The sequence below is a fragment of the Prionailurus bengalensis genome, chromosome D1 (genome assembly GCF_016509475.1).
Source record: "Prionailurus bengalensis isolate Pbe53 chromosome D1, Fcat_Pben_1.1_paternal_pri, whole genome shotgun sequence".
NCBI classification, from domain to species: domain Eukaryota; kingdom Metazoa; phylum Chordata; class Mammalia; order Carnivora; family Felidae; genus Prionailurus; species Prionailurus bengalensis.
Window position 1 is genome coordinate 69036761 of NC_057346.1, and position 20631 is coordinate 69057391.

A 20631-nucleotide genomic window follows, 5' to 3' on the forward strand; every position below is an offset into this window, starting at 1 on the left:
ATCTTGCTTGGGTGGTCTTAGCACAGGGGTGAGAGGCAGCAGAGGGGCCTGTGTGGGGAGGTCTCAGGCTCAGGACCAGAGTGTGCTGAGGTGGCGGCATGGCGGGCGGACCAGGCATCGGGCACGAACACTGCGACCTTGCTGAGTTAGACATCCAGCTTTCTGCGTCTCCATTTCCCCAACTGGAAAGTGGGTCAGATGAGCATCCAGCTCCTAGGACTGTGCTGAAAGTTCAAGGCGGTTGCACCAGGGAAAGAGCCACATGTTGAAGGACTCAGTGTGGTTTCCCTTCTCTTACTCCCCTTCCTTCCTCCTCCGAAGAGTTGTTTCAAGCAACTGCCTGGAGTTGTATTTTTCCCTTGAACCACAGTGAAGCCCATGAAAATGCTCATGGCGAGGAGGACCCACGTCTGAGCCTGGGTCCCCATCCAGGAATGCCAGGACTGGGCTGTTCACATGTTTGGTTCTGGCATCTTCCTCTGCCAGGGGCTTGCAGAGGCCTCCTTTGACCTCAGTTTGCAGAGACACCTTGCTGCACATGTTTGCTTTTCCTTGGCTGCCTGAGGCTCCCTGAGAGTGTGCAGCTGGCTTTCCTTCCTGGGTGGGATTTAGCGATGATAAAGTGGCCAGTTGCTGAGTGCTATTGTTAGTTGAGACTCTCGGTTTCAAGTGACAGGAACCCAACTTGAATGAGCTTAAGCAAAAATGGGATACCTTGGAAGGTTCTAGTGGAGATTTAAAGACCCAAAGGAAATGCTGCAGAATCCAGCCCTAGGGAGAGAGCAGGTGACCTCCAGCATCCCTGCTCAGCAGTCCATGGCTGCAGGCAGCTCCCAGCTGACCCTGCACACACTTCCACGCATTCTGAGGACCGGGCCTTTCCCAGGTTTTTCAGATTAGAACCTGGCCCAACTTGGAGCAGGTACACACCCTTTGTACTCAAGATTGTGGCCAAGGAGTAAAGGTTCTCTGATGAACCTGTCTTGAGTCCCATGCCGATCTCTGTGGCTGGGGAGTGGGAGGTGGGGTGGAATCTGTATTGGAACAAAGGGAGAAGGATGCTTGTAATATTAGTAATTAAGAATAATGCTAACTTTTCTTGAGTGCTTACTTTGTGCCAGACATTCTTCTAAGGTCTTTATCTATGTAAACTCATTTAATCGTTGCAATCAATCCCGCTTTCTATGCTAGGGAGCTAAGGCACAAAGAGGTTAAGCAATCTGCCCAAGGTCCCATGATGAGCTAGTAGGGAGAGCTGGCATTGCACCCGAGCAGAGGACTCCAGATGTGCTCCTAACCATCCGCTCTAACCCAGATGATACAATGCATAGACGTCACCTCCAAGCACTTTGAACTACACACCTGGGCCGCATTGTTAACAGCAATACCTCACTTGCTCTTCACAACCACCCTGCGGAGTGGGTACCAACGGGAGTCCCATTTTTAGATAGGAAACTGAGGCTCACAGAAATTATGTGACTTGTCCGTGACCATCAGACTCCTTGAAATTGGCAGAGCTGGGGTAGGAGCCCAGGCTTGCGTGGTTCCAGGATCTGAGCTCCTGGACCACTTCCCTGGGCAGCCTTGGCATTCAGGTGCTTCTCTTGCTCCGGTGACTGTGATGGAGAGCGGACCTGGGTCGGCATCTGAGCCTTCATTCTTTGTCCAGGGGGTGGGGGTGGGGCTGGGGTATGGAGACCTTGGCACACCGCTGAGGGGCCACCTTTGTGGTTCTGGGCCAGCCAGTCTTGGTGCATCTCACACTAACTTACCCCAAGGGGTTCTTGGACAAGCCTTACATGCCTCTGACCTCTGGATTTCTTCATTCCTTCATTTGACAAGTATTGATGGAGTGCCTGGTGGTCCTAAGTGCTTGGGGTCCCCCAGTGAAGACCCTGACGCGATGGAGCTAGAGCAGAGGGAAAGGTCCCCTGAGGTACGCTCATGTCCCTTGAGATCATGAGGCTACTCGAATACGGCAGGACATCTTTGCTGCACCACCCAAGTCAGGTCTGCAAGGGCCTGGAGACTTCGTGCCTCTGCTTGGGACTGGTGAGGTGGCAGGTGTCAGAGGAGACGTCGTTCCCTCGTTCTGTTACAAAGGGATGCTTGTGTCAGGGAGCACACATGGGCATGGCATCAGGCCAGCTCCCCTGGGAGTCCCAGGCTGCTGTGGCCAGTGCTGATCGCGTCCCCAGGTAAGGCTCTTGCCTGTGCCATGCCTCAGTTTTGCCCTCTGTGACTGTACTTCCTGCCCCACACGGTGGCTGGGAGGATTGTCTGAGATAGCACGTGCTAACTACCCATCACAATGCCTGGGCGCGGGTTAATCCTTTAGATTCATCTTTTAACAACCGACTAGCTTTGTAGGTGGCTCTAAAAGTCAGGGCCCATAGAGGGGGGCAGCTAAAGGGTCTTTAGTGAGGAATCACCAATTAGGTCCAGTTTCTCATTCTACAGATGAGGAAACTGAGGCCCCTCGAGGGGAAGGGAGGTGCTTGGCCCTAGGACCTTCTGGTTTAGTGGATTTAAGGGGAGTTCGAAGTGTGTTTAACTGTTGGTCAGACAGAGGGTTTGAGTTGGTCCTTGGGTTGGCTAGATCGCAATGTGCCCAGGCCTGTGTGGGAATCTGACCCTCACAGACTGGTCCAGAAATGCCCGCCTGCATCCCACTGTGTGGACAGTCCAGTGTGCTTCCCTTGAGAAGCAGGTGGCAGATAAGGGGAGCCCTCCGGCCTCTCTGAGCCTACAGCTCAGGCTGATAGAATGTGGGTGAGGCAGGCTGGCCTGTTTGCCAGCCGCCACGTTCCAGACGGCCCGAGAGGTGTGGCTTGATAACGATGATCACGATGGGCATGGTTGTAGCCTCTGCCCAAGTGGCTGCCCTGGGAGCTCACCACGGCCGTCCTAGGACCCCTCCCACCTTGGTGTGGTGGGAAAGACCACGAGCAGAGGGTCAGCCTGCCCTGGTCTTAAATGCAACTGTGCCACAGAGCCGTGGCAGGGGCCTTCTGCTCTCCAGACCTGTCTTCCTGTCTGTGAGGAGCTACGGAGACGGATCACGTCTAGTCGAACAGTGTGCGTTCAATGCATGGCCAGTGCTCAGTACATAGTAGCTACTTTCCCGTTCACAGTCTGAGAATTCCCGAAAGTGAGCTCAAGTCCCAGGTGCTTAACACAGTTCATTGTGCATAGAGAGAACACATGTGTGATTATGGGGGCAAGGAGGTCCACAGCCCTGTTGAGCGAAGTGTGCCTCTGTCTCTGGAGTATGTGTGTTGCCTCTGGCACATCTCAAACTTCTCATCTTAACTTTTGAGGCTACCTCTCAGGAATTTGGAGTTGTCAAAGTAAATCCTTAGAAATGTTTTCTAACTCTGGGCTCCATTTCCAAACAGGTGTAGAGGTATTTTCTGCAGAAGCGGTAGGATGTGACCAAACCATTTGGGTGGTCATCGGAAGCCAAGATAATTGTTTAGGAAACTCAGCCATGATCAGATGGTCCACTTTTATAACTTCCTAGTTTATGTAGTGTTTTGGATCCTTTCCACCTTGGGGAAATGTGACAGATTTCACGCTGGTGACTTATTACCAAGTTTTTACACCAGCTTCACTTACTTTCAGCGTGTCTTCAGCTTAGAAATTCTGGCACTTTCTGTTTCTACTAAAGTAATCTTTACCATCTTACTTTCTCAGCAAGGCTTCAGGTAGAGATGTGATAAACCCTTAGGGTGCGCAGACAGTGGACACAATGGAATTTGTTTAACCACCTTGCAATTCCTTTATTCATATGCAAAACTTGGAGCACAGAGAGAAATCCTCTGTGCATTTCCTCTAGTTGGGTAGTGTTACTACAGGGCAAAGTACACAACCTGGGGGACCTCTTAGCAGGGAGAAGATATGAGGCTGTAATGTAAGATAATGTAACTGACATTCATTGCCGGGCTCTTGTTTTTAAAGGAACATGGCAACCTGTGCGTGGCTCTTCCTGCAAGATGACTTTAGTCACTGCGATGCCTAAGGATCAAGTAAGTCTCTTTTCTACCATCGGGTTGACCTTGAGGAGCTGGCATGAGGCTTCAGAAAGGTGTAAGGGTGCCTGCACTCTTTCTTTAAACCCAAGTGAATTGTGATCCGGTTTGGAGAAGCACTGGCTGGTGAAGGCCTCCGTTCCCCACCCCCCCCAACGCCCTGTCTCTGTCTTTGCCTGACAACCACCCCACCGGTGCATGGCCCTCCATGCTGTCAGAGGAGGGAGGGAGGCGGCGCTTGAGACTGAGATGTGGCTGGGACCTAAGTCAGTGGTCTTTGGGCAGGGGGACACTCTGCCCCTTCTCCCCTTAGTCAGAGCAGCAGCTCAGATGTCCCGACTCCAGTCCCAGTTCTGATGGCGTTTCCGTCTCCTGCTGGCCCAGATGTGTGCCAAGGCAAGAATCTGGCTGGGCAGCTCCTGCAGGGAGTGACTGCACAGCACTCCACCACTTGTCCAAGATTTGAAAATGTGATTGCGGCATCTTCCTCTGCTTGGCTTCCCTTCTTAGGAGAACAGACCTGTTTACCTCATTCTGTAGATTTGGCAAGTCCACGGAGGCAGGCTTGGGGGCCTGGGAGGCTTGGTGTGGGCAGGAATCAAAATGACTGATTGGCATAGTCACCCTCAGGAACTGTCTTGGGAGCCCCCACTGCTCTCCCCAGCTCTGCTCTGTTCCCCTGCTCTGTCTCTACACGCTGCCAGAACCTCCCAGAAGACAATCTGAACATCACTGCCCTGGTGGCCTTCAAGGCCCCCTCCTGTTAGACCTCAGCCTCATTTTCTGCCTCTCTCCTTTGCCCTGGCTTCAGTCCCACAACTCCTGGAATAGACGTCCACATCTGGGACATGCCATTCCTTCTAGAAGCTTCCCTCCCTTCTCCAGGCAAAGTTGGCGCCTCCTCCTCTCCACTCCCATAGTGCTTTGTTCAGACTGCAGGTGCATGACCGGCCGAGTTAAGGTTTGCTCACTTGTTTGTCTCACTCCCTAGCTGTGGGAGCCTTGAGAGCAACGACCCATCCTCCAACCTTCCTGTCCGAGCCAGGCAGTGCCATCCTGGAGGCCCAGTATTGGGCACGTGGCAGGGCGTCGGCAGCTGTTTGTTGACTCAAGGAATTCAAACCCCAAGATTTCTTCAGGGCTTTGTGGCTCATGAAGCTCTACCGCAGTGTCTGGTGGGAACCTCACTCCCTGGGAGGAGTGGTCCAATCAGCCTCACTTATTTTATAGACCTGGAGACAGAGGTCTGGGCAGTCAGCTAACTTGCCCCCACCCCGGCTGCAGCACATAAGAACCAGGACGCTTGTCTCCTATGGCCAGGCTAGTCTGGTTTCTGTAATACTGAATTTTATAATTAGAGAGAACCCAAGAGCTTATTTAGCACAAACACCTCATTACCAGATAGGGACACTGAAGCCTGGCCTGAAGATACTTTCTCAAAGTTACCTACCTAACTGGTGCCAAATGGAGAATTGGAACGTGGGCCCTGGACTTCCAGTCTGGCATCTTTCCTCTCCTCCCCTTTCCTCCTCGGCCTCCCTTCCTTACGTAGACACCAGAGAACATTTTGGGACCATCATTCTGCAGTTCCAGGATGGTGAAGGACTTCTAGAATGCCCTGAGTTAGAGGGAACATAGGGAAGAATAGAACTGGCCCTGCCTCTAGGGGCTTCCCTGGAGGTGTGAGACTGGGTGGGTCCTGGTGGAGGGGAGGGGGAGGAGGGGATCAGAGAGCATCATTGCCCAACCTAAGGCTGGAGCAGGGTGGGGGAGGGGCAGCAGGCAGCCAGGTCTGGGCATTTAGATGCTGGCCTGGGGGGCACCGAGGAGCTATGGGAGGTGACATCCTGAACAACAGACCAGGAAGGGGTTGGCTGGACCTGGGAAAAGCTACTGCAGGAGTTCTGATTCTTAGTGTCCTGGCAAAGAGGTCCTGATAAGACTGTCTGCTGTGGCCTGAGAATTCTGCCTCTTTCCTAGAGAAACAGAATATAGAGTGTGTCCCCAGAGAAGGGTTGGGCAATGGGCAGTGAGTTCCATCGTTGTCTGAAATGTATACGGGGAGGGATGTGTATGCCGACTCATTCCTGTTGTGCCCAGATGAAGTTTTGTTTCTGACTGACCACACTTCCAGGTGGCCTTTCCCCCGCTCTCAGTCATAGGGCTTTCCTGGGTCTTTCGTTTACCCAGGTCAGATACAGGGCCAGGCAGGTCCTGGGTCCTCTGTTTATACTCTGCCCCTTCTTGCACCTTCTGGGGCATACCGACCGGAGACTGGGACTGACCACAGGCTCCATCTCTGCTTGGCAGATTGAAACATAACCTTTGCCCAAATTACAGGAAATGTGAGGTTTGCCACAGAGGTACCTCGGGTTATTTTCCAAACATGGCCAGGTCAGAAGCTTCTCTAGGGCAGGAAAAGCATGCGGCTTCTCTCATTATTGTTTACACCTCAGGTTTACTTGCACTTTCCATTTTAAAAAGATCAATTTCACCTTCATAATAAGGCAGGAGGATTCATTCCCATTTTGCAGATGAGAAAGTTAACTTAAATTTCTACCCTGCCCAGGATAGTATAGCCACCTAAGGTCTGAGCTGGGATACTGCCCGGGCCTCCTGTTTATAAATTCCATGATCTTTCGAAGCTGCTAAGCTCCAGCCATATGTAAATCCTTGGAGGGCATAGGACTTCAGAGGAACCCAGTAACTATTTGTTGAATGAATGAACTTTGGCTCTTTTGGGGAGGCAGGCGGGAGGCACTCTCCACCATAAACGGATCCTCTTGGGCAGCAAAGGGAACACTACCCGGTGAAGTATTTGCATTTCTTGCCATGATAAGGAGCTGGTGAGTTCTCTTCTCACTCAGCCTCACCTCCAGGAACTGGGTCATGCACACTGAATAATTAATTCCTTGAATCTTTTACTCTGAGCTTCCTCCTCCTGACATTGAGGTGAGCTGTCCAACATGGGTCTTTGAAAGGTCCTTGGCAGAGGCAGATCCTAGCGTTGTAATAAACATTCGGATGATCCATCTAATTGCTCACAATGACTGTTCTTGACCTAATCAGGCCAGGTTTCCAGTGGGTTAATTCCATCTGCCACTTTTCCCCACTGACCTCCTTTAGACCGAGGAAGAGGGAACCTTGTGATCGTCTTAGATATTCAGGTTTCTGTAAGACAGGAGGGCTCACCCCTCCCTTCTCACTGACCTCTAAGCTCCTCAAGATTTTGTGGCAAGGGCTGGAGAAAGAACAATTAAACTGTGTCAGCCTGGGAAGGAATGCACGGGGGGTCAGGGAGACAGTTATCAAAATATCTTCTGGGCCTGCTCTTCCCCTAAGTGGCACTTGGGTCATGTTTCTTAGAGTCTGTAGGGGATCCAACTGGCCTCATTAGAGTACCCTAACTAGGTCTTGAGGTCAACGGAGTAGAGTGGAAAAAAGAGTGGGCTGAGGCCAAGACCCACGTTCTAGTATTGATTGTCCACAGCTTAGCTGCATGGCGTTGGGCCACTCAGAACTTCACCTGTCCCCAGACTTATTAAGGAGATAAGGGAGGCATCGAGGGTTGGGTAGCATCTTAAGGAGCTTCCTGGAATTCTGTGATTTTTCAGTGCTCTCTCTGTCCTTGTGATTAGCTCTGTCACCTTCTCCAGGTCACCTCCTCCTAATGTGGCTGGAGATTGCTTCTGTAGACACTTTGCTCCTGGCCTTCATAGCCTCTCCCCTACCCCACCCTGGGACATACCAGAGTACAGATAAGAACAGCCTATTGCTGCCCTAGTCTCTTGCCAAGCACCTTGGGGAAAGTCTAATGTTTTGACAGAGAGTTGGGAACCTAGGAGGTGCAGGTGGTATTAGAAGGGAGTGAGAAAAATCTTTGAGTGGAAAGAAGCCAGCCCAGATGACCAGGGGTTGTTGGGATAGCCAAGCTCTGAATGCCACAAGTTACCTGGAGTTGAGTTGTTTGACCAGAGAGAGCAGATGAGTCCTTAAGAATATGGCCTCAAGCCTCTCCTCTTCTCAGCCAGCCAGGCTCTGTACTCAGGACTGACCAGACACTCTGGAGCAGTAAAGTTCTAGTGTTGGTAGAAGCCTGCTCAGTGGGAGCTAAGAGATGTCTCAGATGGATAACTAGCACAGAAAGGGGAAGGGCTGAGAAAGGTGGGGTTGCCTCTAAGATTTATGATCTTAGTGTGTTAAAGCTGGGAAGAACCTATAGAACATGGAATCGAATTCTTCTGTTGTATGGGTAAAGAAATTGAGGCCCAGAGAGAGAACTTACCAAGACCCAGAAAGCAACCTAGTGGGAGAATGGAGATGAAGGCCAGGTCTCCCGATTCCCAACTTTGGGAATCAAAAACATCATATGAGGGGCACCTGGGTGGCTCAGTCGGTTAAGCGTCAGACTGGCTCAGGTCACGATCTCACGGTTGGTGGGTTCGAGCCCCGCGTCGGGATTCTGTGCTAACAGCTGAGAGCCTGGAGCCTGTTTTGGATTCTGTGTCTCCCTCTCTGCCCCTCCCCTGCTTGCTCCCTGTTTCTCTCTCTCCAAAATAAATAAGCATTTAAAAAAAACAACATCATATGAAGTGGCTTTCCCCCCAGCGCCCTGCTGCCTCCTCACATGGTTCCAGCCACCACACTTTCCACTTCTCTCTTTGACCCTGTGCTTGATTGTCTAAGGTGTGAGCGGGGCCCCACTGCTGCCACCTCATTGTTTATTGGGGGCCTAATAAAACCTGGGTGCAACCGCTCGGGGAGGTGGAGGCTCCTTCTCATGTGCGGGCTGTTTGGCTTGTACTTAGTGACTTACCACTGTTGAGCCAGCATTATTCTGTTTTATGGCATGTCTTGGGGTGAAAGGTTAATTCAAGACCAGAAACGAAGGCTCGGATCTGCCAGCCTTGGCAGGAGTGGCCTCTTGTGGGTTTGCCACTCAGACGCAAATCACCTTTGTTGCTAAGCAGGCCTCGTCCTGAGAATCTGAAGCTAAGGGTGTGGACTGAGTGTGCAGCCTGCCCTGTCTCTTACTCTGAGAGAGGCCACTTTGGGTGGCAGGCTGGCCACCTTATCACCGTGTTAATGGCCCATGAACCGGCGTGGAAGCCATTCACTTTTTTAAAGTAGGACCCCACTTGGTTTCACGTTTCCTACTGAGCTCCACGACACGAGTGGGCATAACGTTGTGTGTGTTACCTTGTCTGTTCCCCTTGGCAGCCCTCTGAGAGGTGGCCGTACTTACTGGTTGTACTGAGAAGGAAACTGAGGCAGACACAGGCTAATGAACTCACAGGGGCCAGGGCTCAGAGGCTGACCCTGCCACCTGTTCTCGTTTCACATCTCAAGTGGCCTCTCTGTTAGCACCGAGAGGGGAGGGCTGGGGCTAAATGGGCTGGGCGTTGATTGGGGCGACCAACATTTATTATGCGGCTTCTGAATGCCAGGTCCTGGGCTGGGTTGTGGGGACGCAGGGGTGAGTAAGCCCTAGTCCCTTTATTCCCAGGAGCTTGTGCCTTGGCCTGACAGCAGGACAGGTGCATACGAAGTTACAGCCGCCATTCTAACTGTTGTCATAGACACATCAAGTGTTCTTGAAGCACTGAGAAGAGAGCCTCACACAGAGTACCTGCACTGAGCACAAGCTGGGGGACTTGGGAATTGAAGGATGAATAGGAGATTACTAGGTAGATAAGAAAGCAGGCTTCCAAGAAAAAGGTGTGGTGGTATGGAAGGGCTTGATGCAGGACTCACAAGTAAGGAAGAGTTTTCTTCTTGGCTGAGGGTGGAAGGGGTGGGACATTTAACTGAGAGATAAGCTGGGGGAGGAGGGGGCGTGGTTGGCACCAGAAGGTTAAGGGCTTTTGTGAAACACTTGCTAACTCTGTAAGAGTTGTTGAAAGAAACCTCAGTAGGGACCAGCGAAGATTCTCCAGATATGAATTCTCCAGGCACCTGAAGTACCTTTCCCTGTAGACACGTGCACGAGGCTTGTTTTCAGACTGTCTGTGTCCATTTTTTACCTCTTGTGTGTCACGCACCAGTGGAGGTGTTTATTGATAGGGTGAAGGCATCAGAGTGGGACCAGCCACACTGACAGTTCATGTGTAAAATGTCTCAGATTCCTCTTGCCAAATAAGCTGATAACAAACACCCTTGTGAGTTCATGCGCAGACTGTCTCTCCAGGGACTGCTTTGCATTCCAGACGGGGCCACACAATCTTTCTGCAGGAGCTGGGGCTGGGGTGAGAAGGCTACTTAAAAATAAAGACCAATGAAAATATATCGCTGTTTTTGAAGATGATATTTACAAGGCAAAAGGATCCAGGAAGCAGATGATTTGCCATGAGAGAGAAAGCAAGAATCTTTAATCAGCTCTTTGAATATCAGCTCTTTAGAGTGGGAGGAATCACGGAGAGAAAGAGAGAGAGAGAGAGAGAGAGAGAGAGAGAGAGTGAGTGAGTCAGTCCTGCGGGAGCCCTGGTCTCTCTCTTCATGGATGAATCCTTGTGGAGGTCTGTCCCAGGAAATCCGTTTTGGAAACAGAGCTTTGAGTCTCACTTGTCCTTCATGTGAAAAACCGGAGAGCAATGTGGAGTCGAAGGCTTCACACCTGCATCGGTCTCTTCTTTAGCTCCTGGGTTTTGTGTTTTTTTTGTGTGAAGAAAGAGAAATTCCTTTCTGAGACAGCTGCTGCTTATTTTAGCGAATGTGTTTGTCAGAACATGAGCCCAGACACCAAGAGAGGAGTCCAATATCTTTGTTGAGCCAACCCAGCTTTCTTATGTTGGGATGGTAGGACACTGTCTCCCTAACCTCCACAGAAAAATCAGCAGCATGGTCCCACCCGTGATCTTCTCCCTGCGCTGATGTCTGTTGGGCTGTGGGGCAGTGAGGGGCAGGGGTCAGGTAGTCTCTGGTCCTGGAGCGCTAATCCCAGCATCTCTGAGCTCACAGACCATGGCCTTTGTGTATTCACTGGGAGAGCCGGGTGTCCGTGTCCTCAGAGCCATGGTGCCCTTCCACACAGGTCCACATTGCTCTCTGTGCCAGCCTCGTGGTCATGTGCCAGTGGTGTGGAATAACCTGTCAAGCCAATAATCTCAGGTGCACCTGAGTGGCTCAGTCACTTAAGCATCTGACTCTTGATTTTGGCTCAGGTCATGATCTCATGGTTGGGGAGTTCAAATCCTGCATCACGCTCTGTGCTGACAGTGTGGAGCCTGCTTGGGATTCTCAGTCTCCTTCTCTCTCTGCCCCTCCCCAGCTGGCATGTGTGCATTCTCTCTCTCTCTCTCTCTCTCTCTCTCTCTCCCTCCCTCCCTCCCCCTCTCCTTCTCCCTCTCCCTCTCCCTCTCCCTCTCTCTCAAAATAAATAAACATTAAAAAAAATCTCAGAGGTCAGTTCAGCAGTTTAGTGTCTTTAGGGACTCGTTCTGCCCTGTCTTATCAGAGAGACCTTTCTGTATTTACTATCTGGAAACTTCATTGGCTTTATAGAACTTTTGGGAAAATAGTTCCCAGGAGGCCTCAGTTCCTCTGCACAAATGAGGAAATGGACCAAACTCTCTCTCTCTCTCTTTTCTGCTCAGACATCTAAACTGCTCTCTGATAACAGTGTATTTGACTTGGACAGAGAACCCCCTTGGGTGGGTCCTGCTGGAGTAGAGAGAAACTTTCTCAGAGCTTTCTTGTTCTGCCTCTGGCCCATTCACTCCTCCGAGGTCACATCTGAGAACTTTGCAGCTGTGTTCATTTTCCTGGCACATGGTCATCTGTGTCTGTGGGGAAGGTATGGATAAATAAGAAGGCAGCAAATAAATCCTCCTGCTTTCCAGCAGAAGCGAAAAGGAAGGGAACAGCTCTCAGACTGGGCTGCCAGAGTGCTTTCCACGAAGGAGCATGCCCTCCAGAGAAAACCCCTTTGGTCCTTGGTGCAAAGGGCATCACAGATCTTCCATCCCTAGACTGAACCTAGAGGGAGGGCCAGATGATCTTTAAGCCACATCCAGAAGTGTCCCCACTCAAGACCAAGTCTTGTTTTTGGGGCGTAGAACAAATCAACAAACCACAATGACAACAGCATTACCACTGGAAATGCTGGCCCCAAGGAAAGCAGTCTGTCCATTCTGCTGGTCACCCCAGCTTGCCCAGCCCACTCCCGCTTGGTGGAATGTCCCGTGCTGGGGCCTCCCAAGAACCTCCTGCTGAGTGTCCCTGTTTGGTCGTGTGGCTTGTCTTCAGCACAGGGGATTTCACGCTGAAATCACAGATCCTGGCTTCTCAAGTGCGTTGACATGTCCGTAGGCTTTGAACAGCCCATTGGGCTTTTCTGACTCAGGCAGGGCTTACACAGCCCTGCAGGTACACACACCTGCTTATAAAGGCTGAATGCAGTTTACAGGCCCCTGTGTGGAGACTGGGGTCAGGGGTGTGGCCGGCTGGTCTGCTAGCTGGGTGGAAGGCTTAATGGGAGGAGTGGGCAATCATGTCCTGTGCCCCTGCCCTGGGCATAGCCACATGGAGGCTGGCCGACTGCCAAGGTCCAGGGAGGTGTTATTTACATTGCTAATAACATTCATGACAGTATTAACAACAAAGCAGTATAATTACATATCAGGAAATTGATTCTGAAATTCAAGGTCTATAATTCAAATGAAAAAAATTTGGGAGCCTTTCAAAAGCTAACTCTAAAGGTGTTATAGCACAAGCTGTTCTGTCCCTCCTGAAACAGATCGTTGACTGCTAGAGGTTCATTTATTCAACAAATGTGTAGTGCCTACCTACTAGGAGTGGGCACCTCACCGGCACCAAAATGACAAAGGTAAAAATGAGTAGACGGCTCGTTAATGGCTGAATACGTCAAATAGGGCATAATATAAAAAGTCGAATTGTTTGAATCTTTGACACCGATTGAATGCCAGTTGTGTACCCAGAACTGAGCTGGGTACTCTGGGAAATGCAGGGAACCAGACAAAGGACGGTGGCCTTTTCCTTAAGAAGTTTATACATGAGTCACCCAGACAAGATTAATATACAAAAAATGTGTTGGGGTTCAAGGCTAAATGAAGTGCCAGATAGTCTGGTCTCTGCCCTGTGTACGATCCCTGTGTTATGATTGCTTGTCTCCCCCTGCCCCCACCCCTGCCCGGATGGCAGTTTCTCAGAAGCTGGGGGCGCAGAACTTGCCCACCTGCTCTGCACAGCGCCTGGCGATGCCCCAGCTAAAGCAGGTTCTCAGTGAATGGAACGAGCAGAACTCTATGTGGGTAGTGATTCCCAGACCTGGCTGGGCCACAGAACTCCCTGGGGAGTCAAAAGCATTCCCCTCCTCCCCCCACCTTGGCCATCAGGCTACATAGATTCTGTTTGGGAGTGGGGCCAGGAAGCTGTATTTTGAGACCCTTCCTGGTGAATCGATGGTAGAGTCAGGTTGGGTGGCCTCTGGCGTGGACTCCAGGAGGAAAAGAATGCATAGGAAAGAAAGGTCAGTAAGGGGCCGGGAAGCTTCCGTGCCTCTGGTGCCACTTCTCTGAGCTTTTCTTCAGGCCGCCCGTCACTCCATCCTGTGTGTCCACACCGCTGGGTATCATGGCAGCCATTAGCCATAATTATTATTGAAATGTGATCCCCTGAGTGGACTGTGCAGTTCCTTTGGGAGACAGGGCACAGTAAGTCTTCAGTTAGCATCGTGGGGCATGCCCCCACTCTAGAGGATGGGTAAGATTGGAGCAGGGCTGGGAGGAGGAGGGCGGAGGCTGGATGTGGAGCACTTCAGGGGCCCACTTGTCTGACGCAGCCACAGCAGAACGCTAATACCTTTGGGAATCGAGCCTAACAAGGAAATAGGGGCTGCACCGGAGGCCTGGTGAGCCCATCAAGGGGGTTTACACAGAGAGGTGTAGGGAGCCCTGAGGGCTTTGGGAACAGGGTGGGGGTGGTTCTGGCTGAGAAGTAGAGACTGGGTGGGAGGCCCCTGCGGTAATCCTGGTGGCAGTAAGATAGAGCAGTCACACTTCGAGCCGCCACATAGCCTGGGTTTTGTAGCCACTCTTGCTTGGGTTTTACCCACAAGCAGTGGTCACTGGGCACCTACCATTGCTAGAGGCACAAATCCCAGGCTCGAGAGCTCACAGTCCAATGAGGCAGGCAGACCTGTAAGTGGATCTACTCAGTAGGATGGGTGAAACGATCATCGGAACCTCCACAGGGTACGGTGTGGGGAAGGGAGTGAGTGGAGGCCCGAGCAAGACTTCAAAGGAGAACAGTGCAGCCTAGAACACTGCCTAGCCAGGCATCATTGTGTTTCATCCTCACGTAGCCCAGGGGGGTCAAGACTATTATTATCCCCATTTTATGGATGGGAAAACTGAGGTTCAAAGAGGTTTGGTAACTCATCCAGGCACACACAGCTAGTAAATGGTGTGTCGTGTTTCTAATAAGTCTGCCTGACTCCAGGGTCCAAACTGGGACCCCTGGTACTGTGCTAGCTTTGGTGTTTCAGCTCTAGAGCCCCCCAGGTTTTCACCAGATAAAAAAGAATGTGCATGGGCATGTTAGAGACACAGCACAAGCTAAGGCACAGGCAGGGAGTTGTGGAAGAGCCTGGCTTACTAGGGACTGCGGGTGGCTCAGTAAGCCAAGAGTACAGGGAAGGGGAAGCATTGGGGGCAGGCCAAGGGCAGGCAAGAGGTGAGTCACAAAGGTGGTTTCTGTTTTGCTCTGCTAGGATGTTCAGATTTGGCCCTGAAGATTGTTGGGGGGTGGGGGGCTGCTGCTGAAGGATGAAAGAGGAACAGATCCTGAGCAAATGTGCGTTTTTGATGTAAAGGTGTCTTTGGTGGCAGCTTGAGAAATAGGCCGATGGGTTGGAGGGGGGTGATCAGGAAGCAGGAACAGCTTGAGGAGGTTTTAAGGGCTCAGGTGAGAGCAGAGAGGAAGGAGGGTGGTAGTGGATGGGGCTGCTGAGGCAGGACTGGGTGATGGGCTGCTCAGGAGGTGAGGGACTGGGGCAAGGAGGGGACTCTGACAGTGTGACTCGGGGGTCTGGATGCAGATGGTGCTGTTTGCTGAGGTTGGGGGTGCAGGGGAGTGACAGGGGAGGTCAACTGACCACACGTGAGGTCTCTGTATGGGAGTCATTGAGGAAGTGGGTATTTGGCAGTTGGCTTACGGGCCTGGAGATCCCATGGAGGGATAGCTTGTTGGGTCGTAAGGACATAGATATTGGTTGAACTATAGGAGTGTCTAAGGTCCTTGAGGGCGAGAGGAGAGTGAAGATTAAAATCTTGGGACACAGCAAAATCTCAGGGGCATTGAGAGAGAGAGGAGCCTGCAAAGACTGAAAATGGGAGAGGCAGTGGACAAGGTAGGGTCCCAGATGGGATGGTGGAGTTGGTATGGCAACCTTGGGTGTGAAGCCAGGCCCGGACTGTGTGCATGGGTGGGAAGCAGACTGCAGTGGATGGAAGGGGAGGTGGAGGTGAGGGAGTGGACATGGCTGGGGAAGCCAGGCTGGGTGGGAAGGACGGAGAGTGCCATTTTGTTTTCTCAGGCAAAGGCAGTATAGACCTAACTATGATGGAGTTTGCACACATTTTTGAGACTGACTTCATGTTGATAAATTCACACAAGAACAAAAAAACCCACAACTTTTGTCAGGCAATGAAGAACAAATTTTTTGCTGGGTGGGGGGGGGTGATGCATTGACAAATGCATTAACTTGGCACAACTCTTTAAGATCTGGGCCTTTGGAAGACAGGCTCCATGAGAGACTGGGGGGCTGTGAGCTTCTCAGGGCGGGGACTGCTCTGTGGTCATCCCAGGCTCCTGGCTGGGGAGCTGTGTGTGGAGCGAACAGGCATTGTTGAGAAATCCTTTCCATGTTCGCTTTGCTATGGCTTCCGTCTCCTCCTCGGCATCCCCCTCTGTCCTCCGGACCAATTACTGGAGTCCAAGTCCCTGAGACCTAATTTCAGCAAGTCAGGAGATGTAATGTGATCCAGATACAAAGGTTCACCACGGGGAGTGACCTTAAGGGCGTGCTAGAAACCAGCTCAGTGGAAAATACACGTTTAGCTCTTCCATCCCAGCCTAAGTTAGATGAACGGGAATGAGCTACCCTTTCCATTTGTGTGAAAATGCACCAATTTCTACCTTAGTTTGGCTCGGGCTGCCTTGAGCTTTGAGGTGGTGGGAGTCATTCCCCTGCAGGTGCTGGAAATGACACTTAGCACATCCATGAGAGCTCACTGTGAGGCACCTCATTTATGTTTCACAGAGATGCTCTGTTTATGACTTGTTTGGTAGAGTGCTCAGTGAGCTAGAGTCCATTCGGTTTCCACCATAGCACATCGCTTCCGGGGACTCAGGGCCGGGGACACGGGGGCAGGCACTGAAACCAAGGAAATGACTAGCTTATCTGTCCTGTTCTCCTCTATTATTCTCACATAGAGAAAGGATGTGGATTTTCAACCCAGAATATATATATGGGACGGGAGTGCTTAAATAGAGAGGTGGGCAGGCGTATTCTGAGGGTCAAGCAACCTTTTTAGGATATTGAGGACCTAGTGGAAGGTAAGATATAAAATGGCTGATCTGGTTGTTTTGGAAGTTGACCACAACGATGGTGGTAGTGAGAGAGATGCTCATTCATGTGACCAACATTTTTTTTTTTTTAAATGTTTATTCAGTTTTGAAAGACAGAGACAGAGCATTAGCAGGGGTGGGGCGGACAGAGAGAGGGACACATAATCTGAAGCAGGCTCCAGGCTCTCAGCTGTCAGCACAGGGCCCGACGCGGGGCTTGGACCCACGAACCATGAGATCGTTACCTGAGCCAAAGTCAGACACTTACCTGACCGAGCCACCCAGGCGCCCCACGTGACCAGCATTCTTACTGGGAGAGAAAGCTTTCTGACACAGGCCAAACCTGACGTATCTACCACACTCTGGTTTACCTCCTGTGTTACTTAAGGGGACGTTTCCCACCTAACAGGTAAACCCTCAGTTCTCAGTGACTTCATATACTTGCAGTTTATTTCTCATGTATGTGAAGGCCAAATGTTCCTCGTCACAGAGGGCTTTCCTCCCAGGGCACCCAGGGAATCTGGCTCTTTCCTTCTCCTGGCTTTGCCATCTCCCACCTGTGGTTTCCAAAGCTGCTGTGCTCTGGCAGAAGTGAAAAGAATGTGGACGGTCACCATGGGAGGTTCTTATGGCGCATGCCCGGAAGTTGTATATATCACTTCTGCTCATAGTCCGATTACCTAGAGCTGGTTGCGTGGGTTCACAGCTGCAAGGAAGGGCTCAGGAGGAAGGAGCAATGCGTGTGGCAATCAGCTAGCCTGTCTCGGCCATACCCACCAAAGCCTGAAAATTACCTTCCAGCTGAGTTTTTATTGGCAGATTAGCCTCTGTCCTCATCTGACAGTGCACCAAGGTCTCATTACCCAGATCTTAGCATTTTGGAGTTTGATGGAAGAAAAGGAGTCCCCGGCCTAGACCAGAGACCCTGTCTGCTGTGGTGTGCAGGGCAGCACTTGTATACCTTTGGCTGCGTTCACTTTGTGTGGGAGCAGTATGGGTATAGTGGTTAAGGATATGGGCTCTGAGCTCTGACTATGCGGCTTCATGTTACATGTTCATGACTTGTGGCCATTTACCTTGGGCAACTTGCTAACTTTCCTAATTCTTTACAAAATGGAGATAATGGAGAGTCTAACAATGCCTGGGTTTGTTACAGTGATTAACTTTAATACATAGGAAGCTTTTAACACCTTGCCCAAGACTTCATAGATGCTCATTTAATGTCAACAGTTCTTACGGTCCCAAGGATTGTATATTCATTCATTCATTTAGCACATACTATGTACAGAGGGTCTTGTGCTAGGAACTGGGCATAGGGAAGTAAAAAATTCACAGAACTTGCTGTAATTGAGGCAAGTAAGGATGCAGTGGGAGGGAGCCAACCCAATGGGGCTAGGGAGCTAAAATGTCTGGAGGGAAGGGGCCTTGAAGAGTAGGAGTTGGTAGGGCGAGGATTTGCTTACATCCACATGCTTAAGAACACCAAGGATGCTATATGATATATTGGACCTAATGTTTTTTGAAATGGGGAAGCTTTTTTTGTCTTACAACAGGATTCTTCAAAAGGCTTCTTACCCAGTGTCCTTGAAGTTGATGTTAGCCAATGAAAAATATGCGCAGCCCTGACTTTGAGGGACAGGAGTGTCATCTCATAACACAGCCGTTATTTCCACTCATTCGAGCCCAATGGCATGTCCACCTGATCTGAGCTGATCTGGACCTGTCACCAGGGAGCTTTTAGGGAATCTATACACTGCTGGGAAGAATGTTCCCTGCTTTCACAGAACTGCAGTCTGCTGGCCTCACTGCTTGGGGATGGTCAGAATGCAGGAGCATTCTCTCTGGGCAATGCATGGTGGGCTCAGGGAGCAAGGACCAGGGAGCCGGGTGTTGAAGGAGATGTTACTGGTGCTGAGCGTACGGGGGCAGGGGTATTGGTGGTGGTTGCCTGGGGGAAGCAGAACAAGAGATAAAATTACAACTTGTCAGGACTGAGCTTCCATAGGCTTTCTGGAGTCCAATAAGATTTGGAAGGAAGAATGAGAGTCTAGATGACTTACAAAACAAAAAAAAAAAAGAAGGTGAAAATGATTTCACTGAGCCAAATAAAAACAGCAAGATTCTTTCATTAGCCCAATGATTTCTTTTGCGTATTACATTTTAATTCAAAAGTATTTTAGAAAATTGACTTCAGCGTTTAAATAGGTCACAAATTCCATACTCTGGCCTTGGACAGCTCCTACTGTTAGGTGGTGATGGTGGTTTTGTTTTGTGCATTTTATTTTTACTTTTGTTCGGAAAATATATGTGACATAAAACTTACCATTTTAACCATTTTTAAATGTAGAGCTCAGTAGCACTGAATACATTAACACGGTTGTGCAGACATCCGTGCCATCCACCTTCAGAACTTTTTCATCTTGCCAAATTCAAAGTCTGCACCCCTTAAACACTAACTCCCCATTCCTCTCTTCCCCCTGCCCCCTCATCCACTGTTCTCCTTTCTGTCCCTGAATCTGCTTATTCTCAGTACCCCCACTATCAGTTCTGAAATAGGACGGCCTCTTGGAACTCAAAATTGAGAGTTGACAGTTTTCCTGGGCACCAGTATGTCACCAAGATGATTTGGGGCACACGTAGAATGGACTGTTCAGTTTTTGTTGGGAAGATGAGCCCAGTGTGTGTGTTGAGATCCACGTAATTTTGTCACCTCTTGGCCCATAAGCAGGTATGCAGGTTTCCTTCTTGTGGGTTCACGGGCAAGGCATCCTGCAGGCCAGGCTGAGATGGGCTCAAAGGCATGGCTTCTTGGGAAGGGGCCTACCACGCTGGACCCAAGGACCTGAGATCCAGAGGGCAGAGCCATGGGGGGGAATACAGCCTTGGGGCCTTGTCCCACCCCTGTCCCTTGCCGGCTGGAATGTAAACCCATTCACCAAGTTAACCTGGTGCTTCTTGCAGGATGGCCCTTTGTTTTCGGGAAGAAAAGTACACCGCTGGCATGGTGGAGGCCTGCAGGTACTTGCTGGCCCAAGGAAGGTACGGTCCAGAAGCCCACCTCCTGTGGCTGAGACCAATGGTCTGATCAGGGAAAGAGGCTCCTGGACTTGGAATGTGTGTATAGGAGGGGCTTATACAAGTGGTACATGCTCTTGGTAGAAAATTTGGGAAATGCAGAAAAGTATGAAGCTAAAAATAAAAATAATGTGAAAGACCGTCTCCCCCCACCCCATGCGTGCACCCCCCCCCCCACACACACAACGATGTTCATGTTTAGCTTTTCTTCTTCTATAGATATTGCCTTATGGGGTCGGAATCCTATAGCGTACCTGAAACTGTATCCGGCTCTCCTCACTCTGCAGTAAGGCACAAGTATTTCCCCATGGATTAAATGTCTTCATGAATACTATTTTTAAAGAACTGCTGAATACTTTATTATTTGGTTGCACCGTAACTGATGAAACCACATCCCGTTGTTGACACCTGTGAGATCCTCAGAGGCTCTAGAACTGGATCATTTCCTGTATACGGTGGCTACGGCAAAAGCTGGTCGTGTTAACTCTGTCTATGTGGCCCCTATCGACTGGTGACTAAGAGTGTGGATTTTGAAGTGAGATGGAGTGGGGCTCCTTTCACGGCATCCCTAGTCACTGCCTGTGGGATACTGGGGAGGTTACTCTGTAGTCTGTCTTGTCTTCTGTCCAACAAAGATGGTCAAATGAGATCACAGATGGAGGCATCTGGGACAGGGTCTGGTGCACTGTCAGCAGCTGAGTCACGCTGCTGTTGGTGTCCTCATGAGGCTGGTGTGAGGGGCAGGCCCAGACTCCTCATGCCCAGGCCAGAGTTCTGTCCACTCAAAGGCTTTGCTTCTCCGGAAAGGTCCTTGAAGAGAGGCTTCGTGGTTCAAGCAGAGATGTGGAGCACTGGCTAGAAATCCTTATTGAAAAATGTTTAAAATAGGTATGTGTGTACACATGTAGATATACACACATGCGTATTATACATGAAC

The 20631-nt window shown here is 50.5% G+C and overlaps 1 protein-coding gene across 12 annotated transcripts in view; it reads left to right on the forward strand.

The window, feature by feature from the left end:
• Positions 1-20631, forward strand: part of MICAL2 (microtubule associated monooxygenase, calponin and LIM domain containing 2) — a 223587-nt gene that overhangs the window by 22056 nt on the left and 180900 nt on the right. For 9 of the 12 annotated variants that reach the window (XM_043580676.1, XM_043580689.1, XM_043580677.1 and 6 more), the window contains exon 1: positions 3957-4028. The exons of the other annotated variants lie outside the window; for them this stretch is intronic. The gene's annotated coding sequence lies outside the window, so the exon portion shown is untranslated. Of the gene's footprint in view, positions 1-3956; positions 4029-20631 lie in introns of those variants that run through there. 12 annotated transcript variants of the gene reach the window in all.